Source organism: Copadichromis virginalis, linkage group LG4, assembly GCF_057382275.1.
Source record: "Copadichromis virginalis isolate Kocher_CV1m ecotype Utaka linkage group LG4, C_Virginalis_male_GT1.1, whole genome shotgun sequence".
NCBI classification, from domain to species: Eukaryota; Metazoa; Chordata; class Actinopteri; order Cichliformes; family Cichlidae; genus Copadichromis; species Copadichromis virginalis.
In genome coordinates this window covers 15,604,732-15,614,976 of record NC_140621.1, presented here as the reverse complement: position 1 = coordinate 15,614,976, position 10,245 = coordinate 15,604,732, and the positions used below count along the sequence as shown (strand labels likewise).

The following is a 10,245-nucleotide window of genomic DNA, read 5'->3' as shown; positions in this document are numbered from 1 at the left end:
CCAGGGGAATGGCACTTGTGTAACTGCATTGTGCCAAGTATAAAGTTTGGTGGAGTGGGGATTATGGTGTGGGGCTGTCTGTCAAGGCTGGGCTCCTTAGTTCCAGTGAAACTTTATGTAAACACCAGTGCACAAAGCAAGTTCCATAAGAACATGGATGAGTGGGTTTGCTGTGGAAGAACTTGACTGGCCTGCCCAGACTCTTGATCTCAGCCTGATATAACACACAGTCTGCGATGAGTTAGCGCGTTGACTGCGAACCACTCCTTCTCATCCAACATCAGCGTCTGATCTCACAAATATGCTTCTGGAAAAACGCTCAGAAATTTCCATAATCACAAGGGAGGGCCGACATCATATTAACCCTATGGGTTGAGAACGGGATGTGACTCAAGTTCGTATGCGTGTGAAGGCTGATGAGCGAATGCTTTTTGGCAATACAATGAATGTCACATTGGAGACAGAGACGCACATGATTCACTGAGCATTTCTTCTTCACTCATCTCTTTTCACTCTGTTTATACACCTGTTACTGAGTAGAAGCAGTTTTAATGTTTTATTCTGTCTTTTATTGGTTTGGTTTTATAAACATGGTTTATCCATGTTTGTATGTATTTTAATTTAATTGATTTTATTTAAAGTTTTTATTTTACTTCCTACCCACGTCATAATCAAAGCACACTGCATAAAAAGAGGTAAGTCAACAGAAGTCACAGAGCCCAGGCAGTCAGCAGAGGAGTCGCAGAGCATGCACAGAAGTGGCACAAGCATGAAGACCGCAGAGCTTCAGCAGAGCAGCAGGCTGGAGAAACCAGACAGATGCCAAGGAGATTGGCCCTGGAAGTGTCTGCAGAACTGGTGTTGGATATGGTGGAGGAGTTGTATGGAGTAAGGCCTTTCTCAGTGAGATGCAACCAATGAAAATGAGGGATTTCTGTGATAGTTGGTGCTAGAACATCTATTTCAAGACTGTTGCACGTGTCATACATTTTATATACGTGTGGGACTTTTAGCTTGGTTTTGGTTTTAGTTTTTTTATTGTAAATAAATGTTATCTGCTACTCTTGACTTTTGTACTCCTTGGCCATGACCGCTATTTATTTTATTTATTTATTTGTTTTTAGCTGCTCTCCACCTGATCAAAAAGGACCTCCCTCTTCCTTCTCCTTTTCCCCCATTGCCCACCACTATTGTATTTAATCATTAGCAATTAAATCAGTTAGACTCCAGCTCTATTGTGTGTCCTTTGTCCCGTGTCTCTTCGTTCTGATTGCCGGGGCTTCTTTCTATTATTGGAGGGTATTTCTTTACCCTAAAATGTAAAGTGCCTTGAGATGACTATTGTTGTGAATTGGCGCTATATAGATAAAACTGAATTGAGCACAACAATAGTCTCAATTGAACATTTCTATAAGACCCTTGTGCTTTTAATTAGAAGGCATGATAATCATCGAATAAATAACCTTAATCAGCAAATCACTGTGCGGGTCTGAGGAAGATCATTTCTAGTCCAACAAGTCTTTGCTGATACTTCAAATCAGACATTTTAGACCTCTCTATTGTTACGAACTGAAAATATAAGTTCATTTGACCATTTATCAAAATATATTTAATTTATAGTTGAATGATGAATATTATTGAAGGTCTAGCCTCTCAGCTTTGATGTGAAGAGAAACAGCAGGGAAATTTCAAGCCTCAGTGTTTGAAGGAAACTGGATATATAAACATGAATAAGATATCAATTTGTCAAGAATACTTTGCAGGCAGTGGCCATCCTGAGTCCTGACTTAACATCCAATCCCAAAAGACTGTGCTTCCCACCTGGCTACTCTTTTCCTGAAGATGTGTTTCAGTCTTCAGCCCCATTGGGTTTGAGATCTGGTGAGTTGCTCACCCAGGTAAAAATAATAAACCTGCTTTCCAATTTGGGTCATTGTCCTTCTGTGCTGTGCCATCCAGAGAACTTTTCAGAATCGGAGCAAACAGTAAAATTTTTTCAGAGTTCATGTGGCTGTTTCTGTCTTTTGTCCCATTCTCCGAAACACTGGTGACTCAGCCCATGCATCAAGCATCACACCAATGCACTGGGTTTTACAGGCTCTGTCTGGGCTTTTCATCATTTATCACATTATTATAAAATACATGACTGTGTACAAAAATAGTTTTAATTCTTCAAGGGCTAATGTAATATATTTTGTTCAGTGCCTTAAATGAAAAAGTGAAAGTCTTCCCTCTAATCCCATATAAAACAACTGTGACTTGAATACACTTTGGTACAAAACTTAAAATGAAAGTTGCATCCAAGAATATATGGAGCTGTCTATATTTAATCTCAGCTCGCTGCCAAGATTCAGATATAGTGAATTCCCTCAGACCCACATGATCAATTTCAGAGTAACATTAAACATTAAAAGACAGAGAAGCAAGAAGCCACTTACCAGAAGAACACTTGGCTTAATGCTCCTCTGGGAAATCAGGGTTATGGTCACTGCAATTGTTTCATCGTGATTGAATGATTATGTCTTTTTTTTCATCTGCGTGGGTCCAGTATTTTATAAATGTTAAAACACCTCGTTGATTACACTCAGTTTGCCTAGAGGTGAGTAATATTTTCCTCATTCTCTGTGGTCTGGTTCTTGTTCATCATTACACGGCCAGCATTTATGTATTTCATCATTACACGGCCAGCATTTATGTATTTCATTCATTATTATCAGTATACTGAATATATAAGACTTGACCTCATTGTACTAGGAAAATGGGAAGAAGTGCATATTGAAACATGTGCAAACATAGATGGAAATAAGGCATAATATACAGTAAGGCCATATATGAGGCAAAACAGAGTTTGTACAGTTCTAATAAGCTCAAACATTAATGTTTCATATGACAACATTTTTTTTCTTCAGCACAGCCTGAACTGTATTAGGTGAGCTTTCATTAAATAGTCTTCAGGAAAAGTTAAAAACAAAACATGAACCTACTTTTCTGTGTGCATAATTTAAATTGGACAGCACCACTGACTGAAATGCAGACCCAAACCGTGACAGAGCCCCACCGTGTTTTACAGATGGCTGCAGACGCTCGCTGTTGTACCGCTCTTCTGATGTCTGCCTTGCATAATTAAAAAGACTTAAACTAAAATTTTCAACTTTGGGTTTGTCTCCTTATCAGACCCGTTGCTACAGATTTACAGTGCTGTTGTTGAAAAATCTGGCATAATTCAAACTCTGCTCCTTATTTCCCTTCCCTTAAAAAAAGCTTCTAGGTCAATGTGAGGCTGTGTCAGGCAGGAGGTGGACTCAAATGCAGGACTCAGACACAAAAGGTGAACTCAAGGCAGCAGCTTTATTGCTGGGAAAAATAACTAAAACATAAGCACAAAAACAAACTAAAATCCTCAACGTGAAAAACAGGAAAAGAACATTGTGAAAGTAGAAACATGGAACGCAAAGAGACTTATACACATAAGGAAGCACAACGCAACACAGAGCAAGGAAAACACAGGGCTTAAATACACACTGGAGCAATCAGGGAATGGGAGACAGGAGGGAAACACAGCTGGGAGAAATCAGAGCTAACAAGACAAGGGGAAGCAAAACCAGATACACTGCACACAGGAGTGGGATTACCAACATAAAACAGGAAGCACACAACAGGCACAGAGACAGACTAGACACTGAACATAGAGACCTGACTGACTGGGGAGACAGAGGGAACAAGGAGACGAGACATGACACAAAGAACATGAGAAAGGCAAAAATAAGAGAAACCAAAATCCTAGCACTAAATATATAAACTAAACCATTACAAAACACTGGGTCACACATCCAGTACCATGACATTCTTGACAGCCACAGATGCTTTTTTATGACTCCCACTTCTTCTTTTGTCCCCCATGTGTCCAGTATCCTCAAATTTATTAAGCACATGTAACCACTGACTCATTTTAAATAGTTTAGGACAGCCAAACTACGGACCAGTTGCTAGGTTCGGCAGGGCTACAATAGAAAGCGAGGCGAATGCAGAATGAAATGGCTGGAGACAGGAATTTGAGCAGCAACAGTTATTATTTTGCACAAAAATGAAATAAACAAGACACAAATTCCACATTGACAGTAGTAGTGATAATAACCATAACAATAATAAGAAGAAGCCGGCAAAACAAAAATAACCCCAAAAATAGTCGTTTGAGCTCAATATTCAATTGTCTTTTTGTCTTTGGTCATTTGTCAAGTCAAAAATTCTTAGTCTAGTTCTTGTTCTCTTTCGTTTGTGGTTTGTGTGTTACCACTTGGGAGTCTCCGTCGAGGAAGAAGAGTAAGTTCCTCTGCAAAGTTCAGTCTGGGCTCAGGCTCACCATCTTCATCCGGAGAGAATCCATTGGAATCCAAAATCTTAGTTCCTTCCACACGGACAAGGAAAAAAAACCTAACCTGCACAACAATATTAACATTGTACACAGCCAGCTCCGTTTCTTCTCTTGTATCACAGCTATAGCTTTAGTTCTTTATCTCTTTTCACATTTCTTTCACATTACCACAGTAATACATTACATGCATGCTTTGAATATATCTCTCGTTATACATGAAATTATTTTAACCATGTAAAACAACAAATGAATTTCTTGTTCTCTTTTTAACCATGAAATTATGATTAATAGGTATAACCAGCAAGATAATACATTTTTCCAATCATCCTTCGAGTATGCTAAACAAATCCTACCACAACAGCATTTCAACCGTTTTTAAACAGCAAATTACCACTCGCGAATCGGTATGAACAGAAGAAACAACTTTTAGCAACAGACTAACACATTATTAACTTTTCAAACCCATGGGCTAAACTCACCAAAATGTTAGAAAATTCCGCACGAGCTATCCGTGACCTGTCTCATCTATTTCCACGTGCGAAAAGATCTAGCTCATGTGAAATGATGGTCTGGTGTTTCGGAAGACGGGGCTAAAACCACCTTCAACCAATGAAAAAGGCATTTATCCCTTGTGATCCAGCAACAGAAAAATAAAGTTTGCTAGAGGATCACACTTCCTTTTTTCAAAATAAATGTTTATTTTCAAAATAAAATAATGAAAATACATTTATACAATCAAAACGAAAACAAGAAAAAAATAACAAAAGGTAGTTTTCTCTACTGGGTTACACACACACTGCACATCATGCTAAGATTTGTCACATTTTCAGCTAACAGCTCTTTGGGAATCCCCTGTCAATGAAAAAAAATCCTATTTTTGTCTGTCAAACTGTTTTAATTTATAGATTCAACTAAAGAAATTAAAAGAAATAAGGTGTTCTTGTGAGAGGCTGCTAGTAACAAAGTGCCTAGAGATGCAATTTAAAATAGCTTCTTTGCTAAGATGTCTGTTATATGTAGATGCAACACTAGTTCATCCCTTGAGTTAGGTGCTTTTTTATGCTTCAATGATTCATAGGTCACTGTTAAGCCCTAAAAGTGCTTACATGTACTTCTACAACTTTGCCTCATTTAGTTTATGCAGCTCTATGAATATGCAAATCCCTGCCTCGCCTGACTCTCCCCCTGTATCTGTGAGTCCCACTCATTTGGTTGTCTTGCTTCACAGAGGGAGACAACAACTCCAAAGTTTGTGTTTTCTTAAGGAGAGGAAGACCTCTCTTTACTCCCAGGACTGCTTCGAAACACAAAAAAGCCATTGTCGCTTGTTCATCATTACATATAACAAAAAGTCCTTAGTGCCTAGAGCATAGCAGTGAAAAACTTGAAAACTAAAACTGTCATTACAAATAAAGCATCAACACTTGTGAAGCGTCTGTCTACTGAAGCAAACATGGTGAAACAGAGAGCAGAGCACAGCAGCGGATTAACTTTCTTTTTACCTCTCATACTGAGCTGAAATGAAACTGGCCCCACTCTTCCAGATGATCAGATTAGTATCTCAGGTTTATTTGAAATCTTGATGATTAGTTGATGGTTGATTAGTATGATTAGTCTGGTAAGACTTTAAGAGTGCGGATTTCTAAATTTGATTATACATAGAGCCCCTCCTGTATAAAGTGATAAGACAGCTTTGGCCTGATGATATCATTTTGTCTGTAAGACATCTAGAGGTTGGTGAGAGTAAAAGACCCTTTATCTGAAAGGAACATCAAATGTTATAACAGTTATATAGGATACGTACGCCATCTGAAAAGATAAGCTTAATGCATGGCTCTCCATGTTGTAAGCATTGTGCTTATCTCTTTTTTTTTATTATATAAATGTATCTGTTTTTAAATTTTCATCTGCATATCCTGCATAAATATTATTTTTGCATGAGGAAAACCTGGCCTCTCCTGCATTTCCATAAAGGCTGTTAATATTAGAATCTTTTCTTAATAAGGCTGAGAGCTACACATAAACTAAACCTACAGTAGTTCATATTATGCGTGATGCTTTAATGGTCCAATGGCAAGAAATTCCATTGCAATGAGGTAAAAACACAACAAAACTTTGGCCTTGGTGCCAAAGAGAGGCTCTATGAGCTCCACATGTTCAGAGATCACCGAATAGTGGGGCGAAAGAAAAGAGGCAAGATGTGTGGTATTTCACAATGCAACCAGTGGAAAGGTAACAATTAAGGATGAAGTCATGCTGCTCAGGAAAGTGGAATAATTTCTGATCTCATCACCTTATCCCATTGGTAGCTAATGAGGCTTAAAGATACTTTGTCAGGAAATGCTGAGGAAATGGTGTAGGCTGATGCCGCTGAATACCTGATGCCTCGTATTACCGAATGCCACACAAAATAAGAATAACAGAAGTTTCACTCCAGTAAGTGCGTGACAATGAGATTTCAAATGAACTCCAAGTGGCTGCAAATTATAGTTTTCAAACTCAATTTTTAGAAGTTCATTTCTAAAGTCTGGATATCATTCCAGGAGGACATTAGGTTAATTTAACGTTTCACAATGTGAAAGTCGTGTCGACCATCTGCATTGTTTTGATTTCTTTTATTTTAATGTCGTGCTATCATTTATTTATAAGACGAGTTTTTGTTTCTTTATGAGTGGAATAGGTTTTTCCAAAGAGAATCAAATGAATGGAAAGGGAGAATAATGAACATCTGTTGTTAGATTAAAAAAAAAGAAGAGAAAAAACTCTTTGTTTCAATCAAAAGGTAAAGTTTTCTGTTTCTGTCTTTCTTACATTGTAATAATTGTTTCGCAAAAGGTTTTCCCCCCCTTTATTCTATCATTTCCCTGTCTTCTTATGAATTCTGGTCATTTGTGTTGCTCACTATTATTCTGTGTTGTGCATGCTCCTTTTTTCCTCTGTGTTTTCTGTGCCTGCTCCCGTTTCCTCCCACAGTTTAATTGGTCATTCTAAATTGGTCCTGTGACTGACTGGCAACCTGTCCGGCACGTACCCCGCCTCTTGCATAGTGACAGCTAGGATGGGCACCCGCCCCCTTGTGACCCTGCTGGATAAGTGATTAAGAAACTGGATGGATGGACGAATGGATGGATTTGTCCAAGGCAGGAACAATATTTCTTGCAACACTGACAGGTTGTATATGTGATACATTTAAAAGTGCCACTTTCTGAGTTTAACAGGATTTAAGAGCAGATTGACATAATCGGGGATTTTCTAAACAAATTGCATGAAGTATAAAGACTTCATAAACACTGTGGTAAAGATATCATATCGTCATAATGTACCCCAGTAGCCCCAAGTCTTTTTGGTCTCTTCCCAAATACTAAACTAGTATACAGTGCTTTTCCTCTGTTGCTCTCTCTCTCTCGCTCTCTCTCTCTCTCATAGTTATGTTACAACATAGCTATGGCATATAGCTATGTTGTAACATAACTATGGCATACATAGTTACTTTACAATGACGATGAAAAAGAGCGCTTTGTCTCGGTAGGAGCAGCCAAATGAAGGAGTAAATCCCTCGGACAGCCCCTGATGCCCACTGTCACAGACCATTCAAAGAAGCAAAGGATATCCTGGTAGCTCATAAAGTGGTGAAATTAATGTTTCCATCATTGTGTTGGTTCTTCAGCATTACACTCAGGTGTTATTGGTCATTACAGCTGTTACTGATAACGGATAAACTATATTCAGACATTTAAATAATATATTCAGTGGATGAGTGATCTTTTTTTCGATTTTTGGAAATGAAACAACACATACCTCAAACATAAATTATGAAAAAATGTCTAGATGTAACACACTAACCTTTTTGTGTGGACTGTCAAGTCTTAATACAGCCCATTAAAACAGCAGAATTTGACCCAAAGTGCTTTAGTACGGAGCCCCGCAGGGGACATGGGAGAAAAAAAAATTAAGATGGACTTTTGCGAGATCTTGCAAAACTTTTGCGAGATCCCGAAAGTAAGGACACGCAAAAGTTTTGCATCTCCGTACTTTAGAGACGCGAAACTTTTGCGAGATCTCGCAAAACAAACTCGGGATCTCGCAAAAGTCGAATTCCAACAATGGTGGCAGCTACTTAGTTGTAATATTACTCTTTCTGGGTCACAAAATACACTTTTAAGATATTTTGAGTCGTGAATGTAGTTGTGTAAATGTCAGATATCTGCTCGGTTTACAAGACATCACATATTTGCAAAAGTGCTCCGACATTTTCGGAGATCTGACACCCACCATCTCGAAGCTAACGGGAGGTCAAGACCTACTACAGCCGGGAGGAACACCGCTTTCCCGGCACATCGTGCCTTGACCTCCCGGTCGGCTTCGAGCTGGCGGCCTCCGAAGAATGCGGCTAAAACTTTTGCGAGATCCCGAGTTAGTTTTGCGAGATCTCGCAAAAGTCTGTCTTAATTTTTTTTCCCTCCCATGTCCTCTGCGGGGCTCCGTATTTTAGAGACACATTTATATTCCAGAGCTTCAAAAAAACTCGAAATGCAAGGCAGTTGGAAAGTTTGTTTTGTTGTCTTAACTCAGTGATTCCCAAACTTTTTTTGCTGGGCCCCCCTTTGTTTTACAAGAAAAATGTTCACGCCCCCCCCCCCCACCTAAACACTTTTTAAAACTCCTTTTTTGCGTTTACGTGTGGACGAGTTATACAGAGTTCGTCACGCAACGTCAAAGGTATGTGCCTTTTTTCACGTCACGCTGTGCGCCACGTTATTGTTTACATGCGATGAATTGCAGAATGGCAGATAGAGACGAAATACGGTTAATCTGACTATCTGCAGATAGCTTACATACACACGCAGCTACTGTCCCTCCATTTAGAAAGGCAGAGGCGTCACGGTGTGATTATTTTACGTGTAGTTGTTTTTTTTTTCCTGTGTAATAATATTCAACATTGCTATCAATACATTTTTCAAAAAATGTCTCTCTGTGCAAAATGGTTTTAAAAACATAAACAACTGTAGGATCCTGTTTGTCCGTGATTTGAACAAATTACAGCAGGATCAGCCTGATGTTATTTGTATCCCACTGTAACTTTACTGTATAAAGAGCTAGCATCTCCAAAATGTCAGGAGTAGTTAGTCATTACAAGAAGTGTTTGTGAACTAAAAATCAAGAATGTGGGATACTGTTTGTCCGTGATTTGGAGAGCCCAACGCAAGGGAAAGCCAAAGCTTCTTCATATTTTCTAGTCTTTGGCTTGGAAGGAAGTTGGTTTGGAAACATATTTGGCGATGCTTCATCTCCTGCTTTGCCAAATATGTGTGGGAACCCCATCCAAAACCTGTCAATTATGCTAGCAGTGTCCAAGCTTTCTTTTTTTTTTTTCATACCTTGTCCCCCCTGCAATGACTCTGGGGGGCGGGCCCCACACTTTGGGAACCTCTGTCATAACTGATTATTCTGGAAAGCAAAACTCATGGTGATTTAGTGGTCATCAAACTGTGTTCAGATTTGGCAAATTGATGGTGTTTACAGTTTTTTTCAATCGCTAACAAGCGCCTACCCATACTTCAGATACTTTTTCTAAACTCTTAATACAGACTCACACCTACAAAACACAATTGGCCAAATGGATAATTTTCTTCTCAAAAATACATTTTGTTAAATATATATTAACTCTTCATTTCAAAATAGAACACATCTTTCTCTGCACACACTAACTGTACAAAAACACTATAAATCTGACTCAAAATGAAATTAGTCTGTCAAAGAATAACACTTGTTTTCACCTCACAAGGTACATGCAGTCAATCAAAGTACACCTTGTTTCAAAATACTGGCTATTATTGACATTACAAAAACCGCATAGACTTTTATGTTTCAGT

At 38.7% G+C, this 10,245-nt stretch overlaps 1 long non-coding RNA gene across 1 annotated transcript; it reads right to left on the bottom strand.

Annotated features, from left to right (window-relative positions):
- Positions 1-3,329: 3,329 nt before the first annotated feature.
- LOC146711084 (uncharacterized) lies at positions 3,330-5,015 on the bottom strand. The gene is made up of 2 exons (XR_014920278.1): positions 4,852-5,015; positions 3,330-4,436 (listed from the first exon to the last, which is right to left on the bottom strand). It is a non-coding gene; the product is annotated as an uncharacterized LOC146711084 (long non-coding RNA).
- Between the last annotated feature and the right edge of the window lie 5,230 nt (positions 5,016-10,245).